Source organism: Nomascus leucogenys, chromosome 5, assembly GCF_006542625.1.
Source record: "Nomascus leucogenys isolate Asia chromosome 5, Asia_NLE_v1, whole genome shotgun sequence".
Lineage (NCBI taxonomy): Eukaryota > Metazoa > Chordata > Mammalia > Primates > Hylobatidae > Nomascus > Nomascus leucogenys.
In genome coordinates, this window is record NC_044385.1 from 30,424,425 (window position 1) to 30,443,614 (window position 19,190).

The 19,190-nt window shown below is 37.1% G+C and overlaps 1 protein-coding gene across 4 annotated transcripts in view; it reads left to right on the forward strand.

The window, feature by feature from the left end:
• The window catches only part of ESRRG (estrogen related receptor gamma), a 594,759-nt gene that overhangs the window by 346,725 nt on the left and 228,844 nt on the right, over positions 1-19,190 (forward strand). The gene's annotated exons all lie outside the window — the stretch shown is intronic.

Below are 19,190 nucleotides of genomic sequence, written 5' to 3' on the forward strand. Positions count from 1 at the left end.
AAAAGTTTCCATGAGCAGGATTAGAATTGTTTCTGCAAGTTACCTACTATGGAAGTTATAGTAAGTTACTAAGTCTCAGCTTCCTAATCAGTAAAATTAGAATGTTATTGAGATGATTGTGAGGTTCAGATGAACTAAATGATGTAAAATTTTGAGCACAGTCCTAGCACATCATAAACCTGTGATACTTAGCAACACTGACCATCATGTCAATGACTGTGATCACAACGACAGGGACAGTGATGATGATGAGTTTTACCCATGAATGGTGATGATGATGATGATGATGACAACAGTGAAGATGATGGCAATGGTGAGAGCACTTAGTGGCTAACAGCTTGCTGGAAAAACTCTCTAAAGGAATCATGGCGCAATCTGTTTTCTAATTTATGTTTCTGGGTTTAAGACTGCCTTCAAAACATGCTATTAGTTTTTGGAAAATTTAAACCAGATCTCTAAATTAAATTACCCTGAAGAAGAACACTTTTATATTTTTTAATATAAGGGACTTTCTGAATTCTATGCCATAGCCAGAACAGTGATTTCACACTGAGATATTTATTCCAGGGTTCTCTTCATGAACCTAAGAGTCACTTTAAGGAGGGTGTATTGTTTTATTTCAGCTGCATTGGCACAGTGTCCCACCATTAATAGCAAATGAATAGACTGTGCCTGTTTTGTAACTTTCATTCTCTACTCAATGGCTTTTCTCATGCTTAGCAAATAAATAAATTTCCATTGTATGCTATTGTTGAAAAGTCATATTGTCTTAGATTTTAAAGCACACCTTTTATACAGAGGACCTGTAGTACAGCTAGCAGCCTCATTCCATTGGTCTCTAATGACTATCATGGTGAGACACAGTGACTTTGACAGAAGGAGGAATTCACTCCATTAAGCAAATATACTGGAGGCTCCATACTTTGTTGGAATTAATAATTTCATCTTTAACAACTGAAGCAAATTTGAAAGATGCTACACCTCTCCTTCGATGCTACTCATTTTGCCTTGATCAGGGAAGGTTGAATGCTCCTATTTTGATGTAAAATCTCCCTGAACTGTTAAGTTTGAGGGTTTTTTTAATTGTCTGGGAGAGTCCAACACCAGAGGGCGATGTGAATTCAACATTTTTACGTGTTTTCTTGTACAGTTTACTTTTGGTATGTAAACAAAATAAGCATATTTTGTGTTCATAACGATTCATTTTCCTAAGATTTTTTTTCAGTAACTGCAATTTCACTTACTCTGTTCCTCTCCCCACTTTTGCATTTTAACAAGGAATGGAAAGATTAAGAAATCATTCATTCATTTAGCTGTCATTTATTGAGTATCTAGTATATGCAAGGTACTATATGAAAGGGTTGGATGGAGTTAGGACAGAAATGGATAAAGAATCGTTAAAGAAATATTTACTAGTCAATTGTTGCATACAAAGCACTCTACTAGGTACTAGTGGGAATATAAAGATGAACCAGGTAGTTCTTGTCTTCAAGGAGCTTACATTCTATTGGAGAAATATGATTCCATTATTCTCTTTTATCTTAAAGTTTGCTCACTTACCCCAAATTTTTCTTTCCCCAAAAGTCTTTAGAAAACCGGCATCTTTTGCTCCTCTCTCAAGTCAAATTGGCCATGCCCTTTTTTAAGGCTCTAACCTACTTTATAAAGACATATCACATGTATACAGAGCATTATAAATGGGTGTCCTTTAAATATAAGATGGTGAGAATAGCTGAGGCAAAAATCCTGGAAATAGGAATGCATTTGGTATGTTCAGGTTAAGTGAAGGCTGTGATACCCAGGCTCTTTGAAGCAGACTTGTGGGAAACTTGTCAGGAAAGAGGGTTTGGGTCAGGTTATGAATATACTTGAATTTTCAGGTTAAAAGAATCTTGACTTTGTTCTGTAACAGTGGAAAATGTGGGGTAAAAGTACTTGAAAATGGCATACAGAATGAATTAGAAAGAAGCAGAAAAACAGAGGGAGGGAGACCAATGAAACCACCGGTGAGGAAATTCAGGCAGTTGGAATTTAACTTTGAGAATGTAGAGATGATTTAGAGTCAGAACCAATAGGACTTAAAAGTTGACAAGTGTATTCCCAGCATCCATGTACAAAAGTGTGGTATTTTTTGACATCAAGAGGGTTGCATGAATTCATCTGTTTCATAATAGTAAGAACTCAAAGCTCAGAAAGCAATTGCCCAGCTAGGCTTGCATTCATTCATTTATTCATTAAACAGCCTGTTCAGTAACATCCAGTCTGTCAGGCCCTAAGCTGTGTTCTAAGCATTCGGGATGAGACAGGGTCTCTGCCTTCAAGGAGCTTACAGTTTAATAAGAGAAGTAAAATCACGTACAGATATGAAAATGCTAAAAGATGGCAGGATAAGAGATGCCTCCAGAGAGGAGGTGATCTTTCTGAGTTTCCATCTGGAAAAGAGGTATGTGTGTGTGTGTATATTTGTAGGGGGGTATTTTGGGGTGTGTGTAGGGGCAGGGGGGAGTGTTAGAAAGGGGTTGTGGGGTTAGTGTTCTAGCCTGAGGGGCCCACACGTGTAGTGACACAGGATTGTGAACAGGTATAAAGAAATAATTATAATATAAATTATAAATATAAATTATATAATATAAATTATAAATATAAATTATATAATATAAATTATAAATATAAATTATATAATATAAATTATATAATATAAATTATAAATTATAAATATAAATTATATAATATAAATTATAAATTATAAATATAAATTATATAATATAAATTATAAATTAAATTATAAATATAAATTATAAGTATAAATTATATAATATAAATTATAAGTATAAATTATATAATATAAATTATAAATATAAATATAATATAAATTACCCTGACCCCAAAGAGCTTTCAATCCTCTGTTTAGACAATGTTCTGTTTTTATATCCAATGCTATCCCATTATGTTGGACAGTCTTCCCATATGGGGACGGGGGCGTGAAAGAAGAGAGAAGGGGGACTGTGATAACTCAATGCCAGTTATATTTGAGAACCAATTTCGTATATGACTTAAAAAAATTTATCTGAGAATTAACACTTTAAATTCTGCCCAATGAAATAGTTAAATTCAGAAGGTGGAAAAATGAAAGAATGTCAATATATATATATAATCCCATTTTGATAAATGTGACATGGTAAATTCAAAGCCACTCCAATAAATGTCAAGCTTAATACAGGGGCACCTCTGCCTGCAAATAATCTCTAGGAGTGAGGAAAACACTACAAATGAAAAAATGGAACACTTTAAGTTCTTGATAATTTTTTAGTTCCTCTGTCGGTGATATAGAAAGGTGTGTAGAAAGCATTATTTCTCCACAAGCATCTAAGGCAGGGTTACAATTTCTTTCTTTCTTTTTTTCTTTCTTTCTTCTTCTTTTTTTTTTAATGTTAAGCACATTCCTTTGCAGGGCTTAGAAATCTCTCTTTTCCAAAACTGAACAAAAAAGGCCTCCCCTTGTGCTTTTTTTGTCAGGCTGATGAAGCTGTATAGAAATGTAAATGCAATATAAGAGATGGTAGTGGGAAGCTTGTGTTGTGCTCTTCTCTTCTCTGGGGCTCCCTTGTAAAATTATTCTCTGATTTTGCTGTGTGTGTGTGTGCACCTCTTGTGTAAGGGCATTTAATTAGCTACAAGTTACAACAAAGACTTTTGAAAGGAAAATATATCTGTGGTGCAGATGCCTTTATTTTCATTCTGTGAACAGCTAGGTTTTTAAGTCCCTTATCAAGAGCTGCATGAACTGCCCAGACTAAATTGGGAGCATCTCCACACTGTTTGACAAATAGATTTTTTGTAAACTGATTTAGCCTTTTCATTGTTTGCATTTCATTATATAGCAGACTTCATGTCACAAAATCGGTATTCATTCAAAATAGAGAATTTAGAGATAGGACTGTAGCCAGATAAAAAATATTGCACAGGTCAGGGCTATTAAGCATAGAATAATAGCAAGTCAGTGATCTAAGGGGCTGTTCTTCAGCAGCAAAGGGGCTAACATAGCCGAGGTCAGGAGTCAGACTCAGGACTGAAGATGTGTCTCTGTCCACATTTACAAGACAATCTGTAGGGAACAGAGTGAGGAATGAAGGAGTCTGGCAGGATAAACTGTAGGAAAGAGACATCTTTGCATCTCAAACTTCATTCTCCTGAGGGGTCGGAGGTGGGAATTTTAACAGTCGAGATGTGTCTTGGTCTGTTTTGAAACATTTGCTCATCAAAGTTTGAGGTTCCATGGCACATATAGGAGAGCCATATTAGGGAAATAGATTTTGAGAAGGAGTTAGCAGTGAGCTGGGTTTTCATTTCTTCTAAATCTTTTAGCTTAGACCAGTGGGTCTCAAACTTCAACATGCATCAGAATCACCTAAAGGACTTGATAAAGCACAGATTGCCGAATCCCATCCCCAGGGTTTCTCTGGGGTGGCAGGGGCAAGAATTTACACTAACAGTTCCTGGATAATACTGATGTTTTCCTTTGAGAACTACTGGTATAAATTCTACATACCAGTCATCAGAGCATCAAATGATTTGCATTTTTAGAGCACCTATCAGTTAAACCCACTGAGCAATGAGCATTGGCATCTCTTCACTGTTAACCTCAAATAGAAAGTCCAAAAGATCACAGAAGATAGTTTATGTGTAGGACTTGTCTTTGTTTTGTTTTTATTTAAAAAAATAGCTTATGTAGAGCTATGTTTATATCACATCTTATTCTGCCTGTTTCCCACAGCCGGCGAACCTTTTTTTTTTTCACTTTAATGAATCTTTGGAGATACCTTTTATGCACTTGTCTCTCAGTGTCGGAATTATTTATAAAGATAAACAGGATGCAATTTTACTCTCAAGAGGCTTACAGTCATGGGAGAATCAGATAAATACGAAGAAAACATTAATAGCATTTGGTTAGTTGAGATGATAGAGGGATGCTGAAGTCTCTATCCTACTGGGAGCCTCCCCTGACCTCCGCTCCAAGGTAAACTAAGTATTAAGGATAAGTAGGGGCTGGTTGCAGTGGGACATACCTATAATCCCAGTGCTTTGAGAGGCTGAGGTGGTAGATCACTTCAGGCCAGAAGTTTGAAGCTGCAGAAAGCTATGATTGCACCACTGCACTCCAGTTTGGGTGACAGGCCTGGGTGACAGAGTGAGACCCTGTCTCATAAGTAAATAAATAACAAATAAAATTTTTAAAAAGGATAAGTAAAATTTGCTAGGCAGAGAGAAGTGAAACATTGGCCTGTATTCAGGAATCTGCCAGTACTTTGAGAGTCCTAGAATTTTTTTTATTTATAAGTGCACGCTGCTTCATCTTTCTCAGCTCTGGCATTTATTTTACTGTCTCACCATTTCTCATACTTTTCCCCGACTTAATTTACTTTTTCCCCTTACTACATTCTGTTTCACTTATTTTCTGTTAAATAAATAATCTGCATTCATTGTAAAATTATCTAAACAATACATAAGAATATAAGGAAGAAAATGAAAAGCAACTAAATGTTATTGCCTTAAGATACCACAGATTTTTTTTAACCATTTCACATCTGTTTTTACTCTGAAGAATACTATTTAGAATAGATTTTTACATATACTCAGCTCTTCATTGATAAGCATTTTGTGGTTCACTTTTTTCTCCTTAGATGCTTGGCAGTATAGGACTTATTTTAGTAAAGTTTCGTAAACTGATGGATCCCTGGAAATTTGGTTTCTCAGCATTGTGTCACTACAAAAGCTGGAGTCCACAGATGGTCTTCACTTTACCCTAAGCCCCTTCCTCAGCAGTTAACTTCACCTTTTTCCTTCTTTTTAATGTTGGCTGCAGTTTGAATCCCCAGTAGATCTTATCCCAAAAATACCACTGTGTGGACCCCACCCTCAGAGATTTTCACTGAGTGAGACCCAGGCAGCTGTACTTTTAAAAAGTCTCCAGGTGATTCCAGTGTGGAGCCAGATTATCTCATCCTATGATCACTGTTGGGCTTTGGGGTATTAGCATGGCCTAAGAAAAATACATAAATAAATAAAAAAGTGATGTCTCATCTGCAGAACTAGTGAAGGTCTGGAAGTCACTTGCATTTAGTGATTGGCATCTAACACAAGCCACTGATAGTTTTTGTGGGCTGTATGTAAGGATGAATATTTTCTTATACTTGCATCATTCACAGTGAGCTTGGATTTATGTTACCTTATTTGTTTTCACAACAATCTTATGGAGTAAGCAGATATGTTTATTGTTTGTTTGTTTTTTAATCTCTTCTTGCTAATTGTTGTTCTTAACAGATGATAAAACCAATAATTCAGGTACGTGTCCAAGGTCACACAGCCAACAGTCTCTACAGCCAGGATTAAGATGAGGCCATCTGATATCAAAGTTTATGCTTTTACATACACTTCCTTTATACGGTTCAATAATGGTAAAATAATCATTCCAGGACCTGGGCTGAGTAATTTAGCGGTGGGTATCAGTCGCTACTTTGGCAGCGTATTGAATTCACCTGGGAGCCTTCAAAACTCCTGATGCCAAAGATTTTAAATTAATTGGCTGGGGTGAGGCCTGAGGATTGGAATTTTTCAAAGGTTGAAACCAATGCTATATACAGACCATTTCATTTAATCCCCTTAGCAACAATATGAGATTGGAGTCATCACCATGTTAAAAATGAGGAAACTGAGACATACAAGACTTTAACCCACCAGCCCACCTGTCTACCAGCTAAAGAATAGCAGAAGCCAGGCTCAAAACAAGGGTGAACCACTGTCTGCAGCTCTTCTGGTCACCATATCTGTCTCCACCAATTTTAAGGCTTTTGCTTCAAACTTTGAAGCAGATGCAGCTGAGTGAACCATGAGACATATACTAGCCAGAGAAAGAACTGAATTTAGAGTTTTTAAAAGTTCAAGGACCACATTCCTGTCTGTAAACTGAGCCGTAGCAGCCAGCATCACTTTATTTATCAGTTTATTTGGTATTTCTTGTTGCAGGATTTGATTTCTAAGACTCAGTGTGTTGAAACATGAAGTTTAAAAAACGTAGGGGCTGCGGGTGGAGAATATATGAATAACAAAGCGAATTCTGAGCCATTTATTTTTAATAGAAGCTCTGTTCCTGATGATGAAACTGTAGACTTTTAGAGCGAAACAGGTCTATAGAGATCCTATTCTCACATCTTGACATGTCCCAGAATGACCTGCAGAGCCTGTTAAAACACAGACTGCTGGGATCTACCCCCAGAGTTTCTGACCCAGTACGTCAGGGGTGGAGCCTAATCATTTGTGTTTTCAACCAGCTTCTATTGATAAGAGGTTCTGCTGGTCTGGAATCCACACTTCGAAAACTACTGCACCCGTTCCCTCTTGTTCACTGAAGCCCAGTGAAATGCAGCACCTAGTGCAAGGGTACAGATGACCAAAAACCATTCTTCCTCAACTGTTCTTTCTACCACATCTTGCTTCTCTGAGAAAGAGAGGGGAGCTTCAGAGATGGTATTTTTACTCTGACCCTAAAATTCAGCGTGACGTCAACTTGAGGGGATATCACAGTTAAATAGTCCTTAACGGCTGGGCATGGTGGCTCACGCCTGTAATCCCAGCACTTTGGGAGGCCGAGGAGGGTGGATCACGAGGTCCGGAGATCGAGACCATCCTGGCTAACAGGGTGAAACCCCGTCTCTACTAAAAATACAAAAAATTAGCCGGGCGTGGTGGCGGGCGCCTGTAGTGCAGCCGCTCACAGAGGCTGAGGCAGGAGAATGGCGGGAACCCGGGAGGCGGAGCTTGCAGTGAGTAGAGACAGCACCACTGCACTCCAGCCTGGGCGAAAGAGCGAGACTCTGTCTCAAAAACAAAAACAAACAAACAAAAAAGTCCTTAACTCCTTTGAAGCACCATATTTTGGATGGATCATAGGGTCTAGAAAGGTGACTCATTAATACCCTAGTAATGGGCACTTGGGAAATTCCCCTCCTGTTGTCATCTTTCTCAAGTGAAGGTGAGTATAGTGACCCAGGAAAGCAAATATGTGTGTGTGTCTGTGTGTGTGTGTGTGTGTGTGTGTATATATATGTGTATATATACACACACACATATATATGTGTGTATATATGTGTGTATATATACACACACACATATATATGTGTGTATATATGTGTGTATATATACACACACACATATATATGTGTGTATATATGTGTGTATATATACACACACACATATATATGTGTGTATATATGTGTGTATATATACACACACACATATATATGTGTGTATATATGTGTGTATATATATATATTTTTTTTATTCTTTTTTGGGGGGGATGGGGAGTATTGCTCTGTCGCCCAGGGTGGAGCGCAGTGGTGTGATCTCAGCTCCCTGCAACCTCTGCTTCCTAGGTTCAAGCAGTTCTCTGCCTCAACCTCCTGAGTAGTTGGGGTTATAGGTGCCCACCACCATGCCTGGCTAATTTTTGTATTTTTAGTAGAGACAAGGTTTCACCATCTTGGCCAGGCTGGTCTTGAACTCCTGACCTCATGATCCACCTACCTCGGACTCCCAAAGTGCTGGGACTACAGGCATCAACCGCCAATCCTGGCCTGAAATTTTTAAGTAAATTATTTAATTAATTGAGAACAGTCAGGGTCACTGAAGTATGTAGATTTATTTGTAAATGTAATGTTAAAGATTGAAAACTAGTGAATAATTGTTCTAGAGGTTCTCTCATGGGTGACAGAGGTGGAGGCAGGGCAGGGATTTGCCATTGCTGCACAACACTGTCTTAAGAAAAAGAAGGGCCAGGTGTGGTGGCTCACACTTGTAATCCCAGCAATTTGGGAGGCGGAGGCTGAGGCTGGAGGATCCCTTGAGGCCAGAAGCTTGAAACCAGCCTGGGCAACAAAACAAGACCCTGTCTCTACAAACAATTTTTTTTTTTTTTTTTAATTAGCTGGATATGGTGGCACACACCCAGTTACTGAGGAGGCTGAGGCAAAAGGATTACTTGAGCCCAGGAGTTTGAGGGTGCAGTGAGCTATGATTTCATCACTGCACTCTATCCTGGGTGACATAGCCAGACCCAGTCTCAAAAACAAAAAAACGATGAGACTGGGCATGGTGGCTCATGCCTGTAATCCCAGCACTTTGGGAGGAGAGGCAGGCAGATCACCTGAGGTGAGGAGTTGGAGACCAGCCTGGCCAACATGGTGAAAACCCATCTCTACTAAAAATACCAAAATTAGCCAGATGTGGTGGCAGGCACCTGTAATCCCAGCTACTTGGGAGGCTGAGGCAGGAGAATCACTTGAACCCAGGAGGTGGAGATTGTAGTAAGCCGAGATTGCGCCACTGCACTCCAGCCTGGGCAACAGAGGAAGACTCCGTCTCGGAAAAAAAAAAAAAAAAAGGATATGGAAATATGTAGTAGCCAACTTTTTTTTTTATTTAGTTATAGGGTAGAGGGGGGAAATTCATAAGTCAAAATGTTTCATTTAATGAGTAGCTAATTTTGAAAGGGTAAATATATTATTAGCCCCATTAAAATACTGATAAAATTTTTTCAGAGAAACATTGAAACTCATTTAAAAAAAAAATCAAGTTGTATGCGTGCGTTAGTCTGTTGCTGCATTGCTATAAAGAAAGACTTGAGACTGGGTAATTTATAAAGAAAAGCGGTTTATTTTGGCTCACGGTTCTACAGACTGTACAAGAAGTATAAGTGCCAACATCTGCTTCTGGTGAAGCTCCAGGAAGCTTACAATCATGGAGGAAGGTGAAGGTGCAGCGGCATATCACATGGTGGGAGAGGGAGCAAGAGAGAGGGGAGAGGTGCTACACACTTTTAAATTTTAAACACCCAGCTTTCTAGTGAACTACCAGAGTGAGAACTCATTCATCACTGCGAGGACAGCACCAAGCCATTCCTGACAGATCTGCCCTCATGACCCAAACACCTCCCACTAGGCCCACCTCCAACATGAATTACGTATGGTAAAAATAAACAAAATATTTACATTTACTTTCTTTATATCTCGAAACATTGATTAGGATTGAATAATTGAATAGGTTTAACTGCTCAATGATGGCAATGAAGTCAATGTTGGGGCCGAACGTGGGCAATACTAGAAAGCTCTCACCACAAAAAGAGCCCTTTAAAGCTAATATTGTCTTATTTAATCATCTTTGCTAATAGGGAATGCAAAATGTGGCTGTGTTTTCTCCCAAGATCTTCTTAGCAGTAACATACCCAGGCCCCAAAGCACCTGGTAATATGACAAAAAAATGCCCTTATATTCCAGGCTAGCAAGATTATAGAGATGAAACAGAATAATTCTGAAGAAAACACGAATGTTTGAAAGCTGTTATGTTGTATGGGTTGATCATAGTTCTATATTATTAACAAGGGAATCTTTGAAAAACTCTAAGCAAATATGGTAGTTTTAAAGTTGAATTATATTTTTTTGGATTGTTGTTGCTTCTGTCTTAATGAGGAATGATTTTACTCCTCTTTAAGTCTCTTGGTTCCTTAGCTCAGTATCCTAGAATTTTACTGTGGCTGGGAAACTTGGGAAAGAGAAAGCAGTCAATTTGGAGCTATACCTAACCAGAGTAAAATTCCTGACAGAGAAGGGAGATTATTGAGACCACAAGATTCCCCCTCCCCTTTTTTTTTTAATTTTAAGGATGGGGTTCCACTATGTTTGCAGGCTGGAGTTCAGTGGCTATTCATAGACAGGTGCAATCATTGATCATTGATCATTGATCACTGATGCCTTGAACTGCTGGACTCCAGCAATCCTCCTCCCTCAGCCTCCGGAGTAGCTGGGACTACATGTGCACAACACCGTGCCCAGTGGTTTCCTTATCGTATTGTACATTTTCACTAGTAGGGCAGATCACTTGAGGTCAGGCGTTCGAGACCAGCCTGTCCAACATGGTGAAATCCTGTCTCTACTATAAATACAAAAATTAGCTGGGTGTGGTGGCGGGCACCTGTAGTCTCAGCTACTCTGGAGGCTGAGGCAGGAGAATCACTTGACTCCGGGAGGTGGAGTTTGCAGGGAGCTGAGATTGCGCCACTGCACTCCAGCCTGGGCGACGGAGTAAGTCTCTGTTAAAAAAAAAATCAATAAATCCAGATGTTAACTTTGCAGCATGAAAACTGAGTGCTGTTGGGCAATCAACAAACTCTTTGAATCTCAGTGTCATCTATAAAATGGGGATGATAATATAATAATAATGAAGTTTCTAACTGCTACAGCGAGTTGTCGTGAGGAATAAAAGGAGCACATGTGAAATTGCCTTGTTAATGTTAAATTGTAGCAAAAATATTGGATATTCCACTTCTTAATTAGAATTTTTAAATGTTCTAAACAGCTAACTTTTCTGTCCATATTTTAAACATATAAAAATTTAAAAAATATTTATTTGTTAAATTTCACTTCTTTGTTTAACGTTCTAATTTATCGGAGGATGAATTAATCTATGTCTGTTCTCACTAATGAAAATGGTCTTTGATTTATATAGTTTCCTAATTCAACTGGTAACTGAACTCTTGCTTTTTGGTAACACAGTTTGATTGGATGAACCTTCGTGATCGAAATAGCTGTGCACTTAGTTACAAACTGTAGGTGAGATAAGAGCCCTGGGATTTCAATGTCCTGAGTACAGTCCTCATGACCCTCCCCCATCACCATTCCTGGTAATTTAATCTACCACAGAAATGAGAAAGGAATTCTTTGTCTCACTCTCTCTTTTTAAAATTGATACATAATAGTTGTACATATTTTGGGGGTACATATTGTATTTTGATACATCCATATGAATGTGTAATAATTGAACCAGGGAATCTCACCCTTTTTTGCATCCAAAATGTGGTTTTCTAGAGATAACAGTTGGCTCTCTAGAATGTGATATGTTCTCATCAGGGCCTTGCTCTTGCAATGAAATCATCAAGCAAAACACACAGGTCTTGTTTTAAAAATTGCAAGGAGTAAAGAGAGGTAAACAGCGGCCTAAAAGTAAGACCTTTGTCTTTTTCTGTTGATTAATTCCCTTCTTCCTCTCCCCAAAAGAGGAAAAATCCACCTTCCCAGTGAAAGTATTCAGTGTTCACTGCTTCTCCAGTCAAACATTTCATAGAAATAGGAACTCTGTGACCATTCTTCATGGGATCCTTGTCAACATTTAGCCAAAGATATCTTGAGATAACGAAAAGTACTTAGAATCCTTAATATAGAAATTTTTATGTTGCATACAAGAACCGTTTTTGAACACTTAAAAAAATTTGGTTTCAGGACATATCTGGGATCATGATTTTTAAAAGCATTTGCTGTCAGATTAAATGAGAATATGTTTCCATGTTACCCTGGGAAGGGTCACAGTTTTAGGTACTGATATGGCAGCTTTGTTTGCTTTTGTTTTAATAATAATTGTTTTCATTATCCAATACTTAGTCAATATGAATATTTACAAAACATGGAAAGTTAGAAAGTAGAGGAAGAAAGCAGTCGTTCTACATTGCTCCTTCTTAGCTATCAGAAGAATAAATGATGATGAAGTGCTGGTGCGCCTTAGTAGAGCATGGAGCAGGCCTTGTCCTCAATCCTTTTTTCCTCTTTTTATCTTTTTCTACCAACTTTCCACCCACCATTTACCTATTTTTTCCAATCATCTTATCTCTTAAATTTTTCCTATATTACTCTAGTTACCTGGCTTGAATTATCTCATTAAATTTGGCAGCCTCCCTTAAAATGAATAATTAACTGAGTAATAGCATTGGTCATTAGTCCATTCATTCATTCACTCATCCAAGACATATTCATTGTGTTCCTGTAACATTGACAGGAATATTTCTTGAGCTCCATTACTGGCCCTGGGCATACTGTCAGGCCCAGCTCAGCTCACAGATTACAGTCAGATAGAGTTTAGAGTAGGGAAAGGTGTGGCCATTTAACAAAACTGAATCCCTGAAGGAAATGATAGTTAAAATGTGCTTATAAAAGGACAATAATTAGCTGGGGAGAAGACAGAATTTATTTCTACCAGTACATTCCCAATTCTTTTTAAATATGTAACTTTTTTTTTTTTTTTTTTTTTTTTAATCTTTCTAAGCTTTTGGAGAAAGTAGAGGACCGTTTGGTTTACACTTGGCTATTTATCTCTTGGGTTCAGAGCTCCCTTGGCTTTTACTGGACCCGTGTCCTCAGAGAGGTCAGATCTCTGTCGGAGTTCTATGTGCTAGTATATTGTCAACAATTGTGACACTAACATTAGTAGCTTGTTGCTAACGAAGCACTGGAAGGGGGAGAAATATAATCTTTTCTCATAGGAGCTTTCCTACTACCTAGGTATGTAACCTGGGTTAAGGCTCTTAACCATTCTGAGCCTGATTTTCTTTACCTATAAAGTAACCAAGCTGGACTCATAATCCCTATGGTCTTTCCCAGCCTGTAATTCCCCATTGTCCAGACTTTATGTGCTGCCATAGATTAGTGGCCATTCAGTGTAACAAGAGCAAAGCCTTGTGAAGAAATTGAGTTCTTGGGATATCTGATCAAAAGAGCTCCTAGGTGAATGAGCTTGTGCTTGGGATAGTAATAAAATCAACAGCATTATTGACTGAACTGCTAGAGTAGAGGGATGTGGAAGAAGTGTCTTAAAGGAAGAGAAATGGAGTACGAGCAATTTCTCTCTCCCCTTCTTTCTGGTAAACAATGTACAATTGAATTGTCTGGAGAGTCAGCAGAATCAGTTAACTTTCCCAAGTTTGTCTTCCTCATCCCCATGCAGAAAATATCATGGTAACTTTAAGGGGAACATCTTTTAGTTTTCCCTTTCATTACATGCAGCCAATGTATATGTGGCAGTATGGCAAGCAATTCATAATGTAACATACTTGCACTTCACTTTCTTCTCTGTATCCAGTATCTTCCACTCCTAGTCAGAGATGGAGGCCAAATGAATTACAGTGCCTTTCTCTTGCATCTCTCTGTTCAGTTTTAAAAATTTGTAAAATAATCTTTAAAGATTTAAAAATAATATAGCTAACATTTATGGAAGGCTCACTAATTGTAGGATGACAATAAAATGTATTCTCCAAACGGGGGCACTATTGAGGGTGTAAGAAGGTGCTACTGTAAATTGTTATGCTAGGACAACTGGCAGAAGCCAAAATTTCCTCAGCCCACGGGATCATATGGTCCCCAAACTGGGGCCAGATATTGTGCTAAATTGCTTTAACCTGCTTAATCCCCATAAGAATTCTATAAGATTGTTATTGTTATTCCCATTTAGTAGCTGAGGAAACTGAGATTAAGATGGGTGAAGCTGACTCCAGTCCGAAGCCTCATCCCTCATAATTGGAATCTGAACCCAAGGCATGTTCCAGAATGACCTGTAATCCCTTGCTCTAAAACCTTCTTCCAGGTCTGACAAACACACACCTCTAATTAATTTGCCTTGGTTGGGGGAAGGAGACTCTTATCAAACATAGTCATTTATAAAAAGAAATCTTAGAAGTGTGTCAGAGAGTTCAAACATCAAAAAAAGTATAACTCTTTAAACCTGTTTGTATGGATACCAGATGTTAATATCTTACTTTTTTTTTTTTACTAGTCCTTTGAAAATTCGGACGAAAGGATTAACACAAGCCATAGGAAAAGGGAGCTTTTAAATTTGTATTGAACATCCATATACGTCAGGAAAAAAATACATTGTGCTTTTTTTGATGTTTTATGATATATATATTTTAGACTCAAATATATTATATGTTGAATGGGGTGGTTAGGATGGGTAATTTGATCATTTTACTGGTATCAAAGCATGGATTGCTTATTCTGGAATCTGTCATGTTTGTTCCACTTACCCCTCCTTCTCGGTCTCCACTACCCCCCCTCCCCCACCTTCCTCTCAGAGTTAAGCTACCCTTTATTTTGGACAACACTATCACACATATGATTGAGTCAACAATTTATGGCTTTTAAAAGTAGGGATTTTGTCCTCTCTTAGGTTTATTGTTTATCATAATCATCTTTCAAGTGAACAGGCTAATTTACTCTTTCTATAGGAATACTTTAAGCTTGATTATCATAATATTACAGCTGCCTCAAAAGGTCTAAAACGAGACATTGACCTTGAATGTTTTCTGCATTTAGCTCATGGTGCTTAACATTCAGGAAAGCATATAACTGCAACTCATTTATTAATGTATAATCTCAAAACGTTAACTATTGCTCTGTAAATACCTGCCATGCAGATTATAGAAAGCTTGTAGGATACTATCAAATGCATTTGGTATCTTACCAGGGTAAGTATGATGGAAATACAACCTAACTAAAGTCAGTTTTCCCATTGGAGATACTGTAGTTTATAATTTAATTTTTACTGACATTTCGCCATGTGTATTATTAGTTTGACAAAACGAAGGTGAAATAATCCTGAATTAATTAAACAGAAACTGAGTTGCCTCTATTAGTTTTTCTGTCTTTCTCTGATTCTTTTTCTTTTCCCCTCTAACTTTCACAAACAGTGGGAAAAGAGTTTAGTGTGTTATGGAGGTGAAACAGTTGCTCCCCAGAGAATGGGCTTTTTTTAATATATAGACTCCATAATTTGGGAATGGGATGGATTTATAGGACAAGAGATTTGTCAAAAGGAAAGGTTTTTATTAGTGCTACTGTGGAAGTGATCACTTTCAGTAGAAATGATTGCTTCTTGCCAATCGAGACAATAATTTAAATATCAAAGCCTGTGCCCTAGAAATGAAAGGCAACAGAAAATGAGGAATGATGAATTGATAGAGGGCTGGTGGTAATATAGTGTAAAGTAGTCATCCTGACTTCGAAGGAAGTCTGCATGTTCTCAGTGGGAAAGGTGTGTTCTTAAGCAGGTTTATAGCACAAAAGAAACCCCAATTCTCAGATGAGGAAATGAGGGACAGATAAGTGAGGCGACCTACCCATGGCCACACAGCTCATGAGGAGTAGAAGGGAGCCTGGTGCCTTGCTTGTCATTTTAGGTTCTTTTCCCAAGGTTGTCTTTTGTAGTTAAAGATAGTAGTTTGTAATTGTCTTGGTTTGCTTTTTGTAAGATGGTATATTATACTACATGTGATACATTTAAAACAGCGGGGAAAATAGTTCAAAAAGTTAAACAGCTTTTCAAAGATTTTATAATCCTGAGGAAAGATTACCAGGCAATTTGAAAATCTAAATTTGTTATGCCTTGTTTAGTTTTACATATTCAGTAAATGATGAATGTGTAATATAAAATAAAAACCTGCTTCAAAAATGACAGTGATAAACTTGAACATTTTAATGCAGGTTAGTACTGTTAATTTTCAGAAAAGCAAGGTAGGAGCTAAAAATAGCTATTAATATGCAATAACAGCAAGACTAAGCATTTCTCATCACCTTCTAGCAACATAAGAATTCCTAGTTAGAATGTTGCAGGAAATGATTCTGACTTAAAGGTAGTAAAATGTCTGGTGTATATGACTATAGGAATCTTCCTGTTGTTTCCACTTGAGCTTTGCTTGTTTTCATTCTGTTCTTTGAAATGAAGTATATTCTCTGCTTGGCGACTGCGCATTAGTTTGGGACTGAGAATGAATTTGTTCGGATATTTATGACTGCATTGTTTAAGGAAGAAGAGACTGAAACTATGCATACACTAAGAGCCTGATGCATAATAGACTGATACTAACTAATTTATTAATATTCTTTGTGAAACAATCGTGAGAGATCCTTTTGTTTGGTTCAGTTTTTCTTGATTTGGGTAGACTCCTTGTGGTAAGATTGTGAAGTGTATAGACTGGGAATATATGTGTATCCTAGGCTGTTTATCTGTTTGTTTGTTTTTTTTTTTTTCCCAGATTTTTTTGTAATTGAGATTCTTGAAGGTTTAAGCTCAGTATTACTCATGGTGCATTTATTTCCCATGATTATCCATTGTTTTCTCCTGCAAGGTGAGAAAAATCTGGGACCAAGGAAGTTTCTTGAGATGACTGAGCTGTGTATTTATAAAATATTCTGGAAGCTGTCTCACAAGTTTAGTGAAGAGGATTTTTTAAAAATTTTAAATTGGTTAAACTGGATTCAAGACAGTAAGTACAGTCTTTAGGTCCTTGACTTGTACAGGTGATACTTTGATCCCAAGGGGAAAATATCCAACTCTACAAACCTAGTACACGTCTGGTCACTCAGAAAGCAGCGAGCTCAGTGAACACTGCACCTTGCGTAGATGAAATATGGTTAGTGAAAAATCAGTGGGGATGACACTGTGTATGTTTGTACATGTATCTCTGTGAGCACAGAAAAATGACTTACGCATAAGTGTGAGTCTAAATATCTTTAAAAATATACACCAGTGAAGTCGAATGGATCATAATGAGGGCAAATAAGTACCCAAAGGGAAATAAGAAAATTATGGGAAATTAAAGATCACTTGTACGAAATTTGGTGACTTGAGGTCCATCGGTAGATACACTACAAATCTTGTCTTTAAAAAGCCATTTCAAAGGAGTAATAAAGAGGTTCTGTCACAGCATAATGCAAACTGAGCACAATACAGGATTCTGCACAGGTGCAAAATCGGAATGCGTTCTTTGAGTACATTAAGATGCATTGAGTACATTAAATAATTTATATTTTTTAAAGAAATATCCATAGCCAAACCAAGAAGGAAAGTTTCTTTTTTTTTTTTTGGTATATCTTTTTTAAAGTATGTGCAATTGAATCTATTAATTACCCTGAGAATTTTAGTTTATTCAGAAATCAAGATAGTAATCATATGAATCAAAGGATGTTTTTATGTTTTTCTGTCTTTGTAATGCAGTATTAGCTTCCATATTTCTTTGAGTGTATTTTAGAAAAATCATGTTTCTTTTGCAAAATGCCTGTTTTATTTATTTTTTAATTGTAAAATGATTACACGTCTTATTTTAGATTGAATAGACAATTTTTTTTTCTCTCAGTGTCTGCAGAATACTTGGATTTTCTTCTACATCTCAAAGCTCTTTTAATTCACTGCTCACAACCAAATTTACATCTTAATTGCAGAGTTCACATTTAACAATATAGACAGCATAATGCTACTGGTAATTAAGCTTTTACTACCTGCTTTTATACAGTATTCTGAGGCACAGTTTTTTGCTATGTGAGTTCTGATCTAGAAACTTTGTATGCATTTAGAACACAAATAAAATGAATCAGGCCTATATCTTAGATATAGCTAAATACAAAGCAGTGAAATTGCTTTCTTCTGTGGGGGGACCAAATCATGTCTGTCATTTTTATATTCTGAATTTTAATGTGGCTGCTCTATTTTAGTGTTTTGTTTTTTTAAAGACCTAGAAAATTTGAGAGGGTTGAGAGAGTTGAGTCCTAATTTAGTGAATTTAACACACGATGAATATCTGAACTAATTTATTTTGATCTCAAAGATTATACTATTTCTATCACGTAGGACTTAAGATGTAAAAGGTTGATAAGCAGTAGAGCTGAATTATATCAAAATTGTGGGTTTTTCACTCTCCATAAGGTAGCAGTTATCTCTTTGCCATAAATAGCTGGTATCTATTCCAATGTACATTTGCTAGTATAAAAAAATCCTGTAGATTAAAATAGGACCTAAGCAAACTCTTTGTTATATGGAAATTAAAGGCACGGTATACACAACTGAAGGAGGAAAAAACACACTTGTCCTCTTATATCCTCCTTTTATTTTTATTTTTATTTTTTTGAACACTTTTGATTGAGAATTCTTAGTTTTGTAAATTATTATCTGTTTGAAACTAGTTCTTATAGTGACCAGACTGTGTGATGGTTTATAAAATGTTTCTGGGTTGATTTTTTTAAAGCATATAGGGTGCCTTATGTATAGAAACAAATATGTACACTGTGTTTTATTTGAAAGCAGGATGTTTTGGGTAAAATCATATATAAAATTATATGCCTCCTAGTTTGGAAGCTTGTATTGAAATATATACATATAATTAAGAATACTTTTAGTGCACTGTTTAGTAATGCTCTCCCTACAAAAAAAAATGCTGTCTTTATTTTGTCAAAATGCACTGAGAGAGATTTAATTCGCCATGTGCCCCCACAGCCCTCAGTCTCCCCACCCCTAAAACTGAAGAAGCCAATTTGTCCTGCATTTGT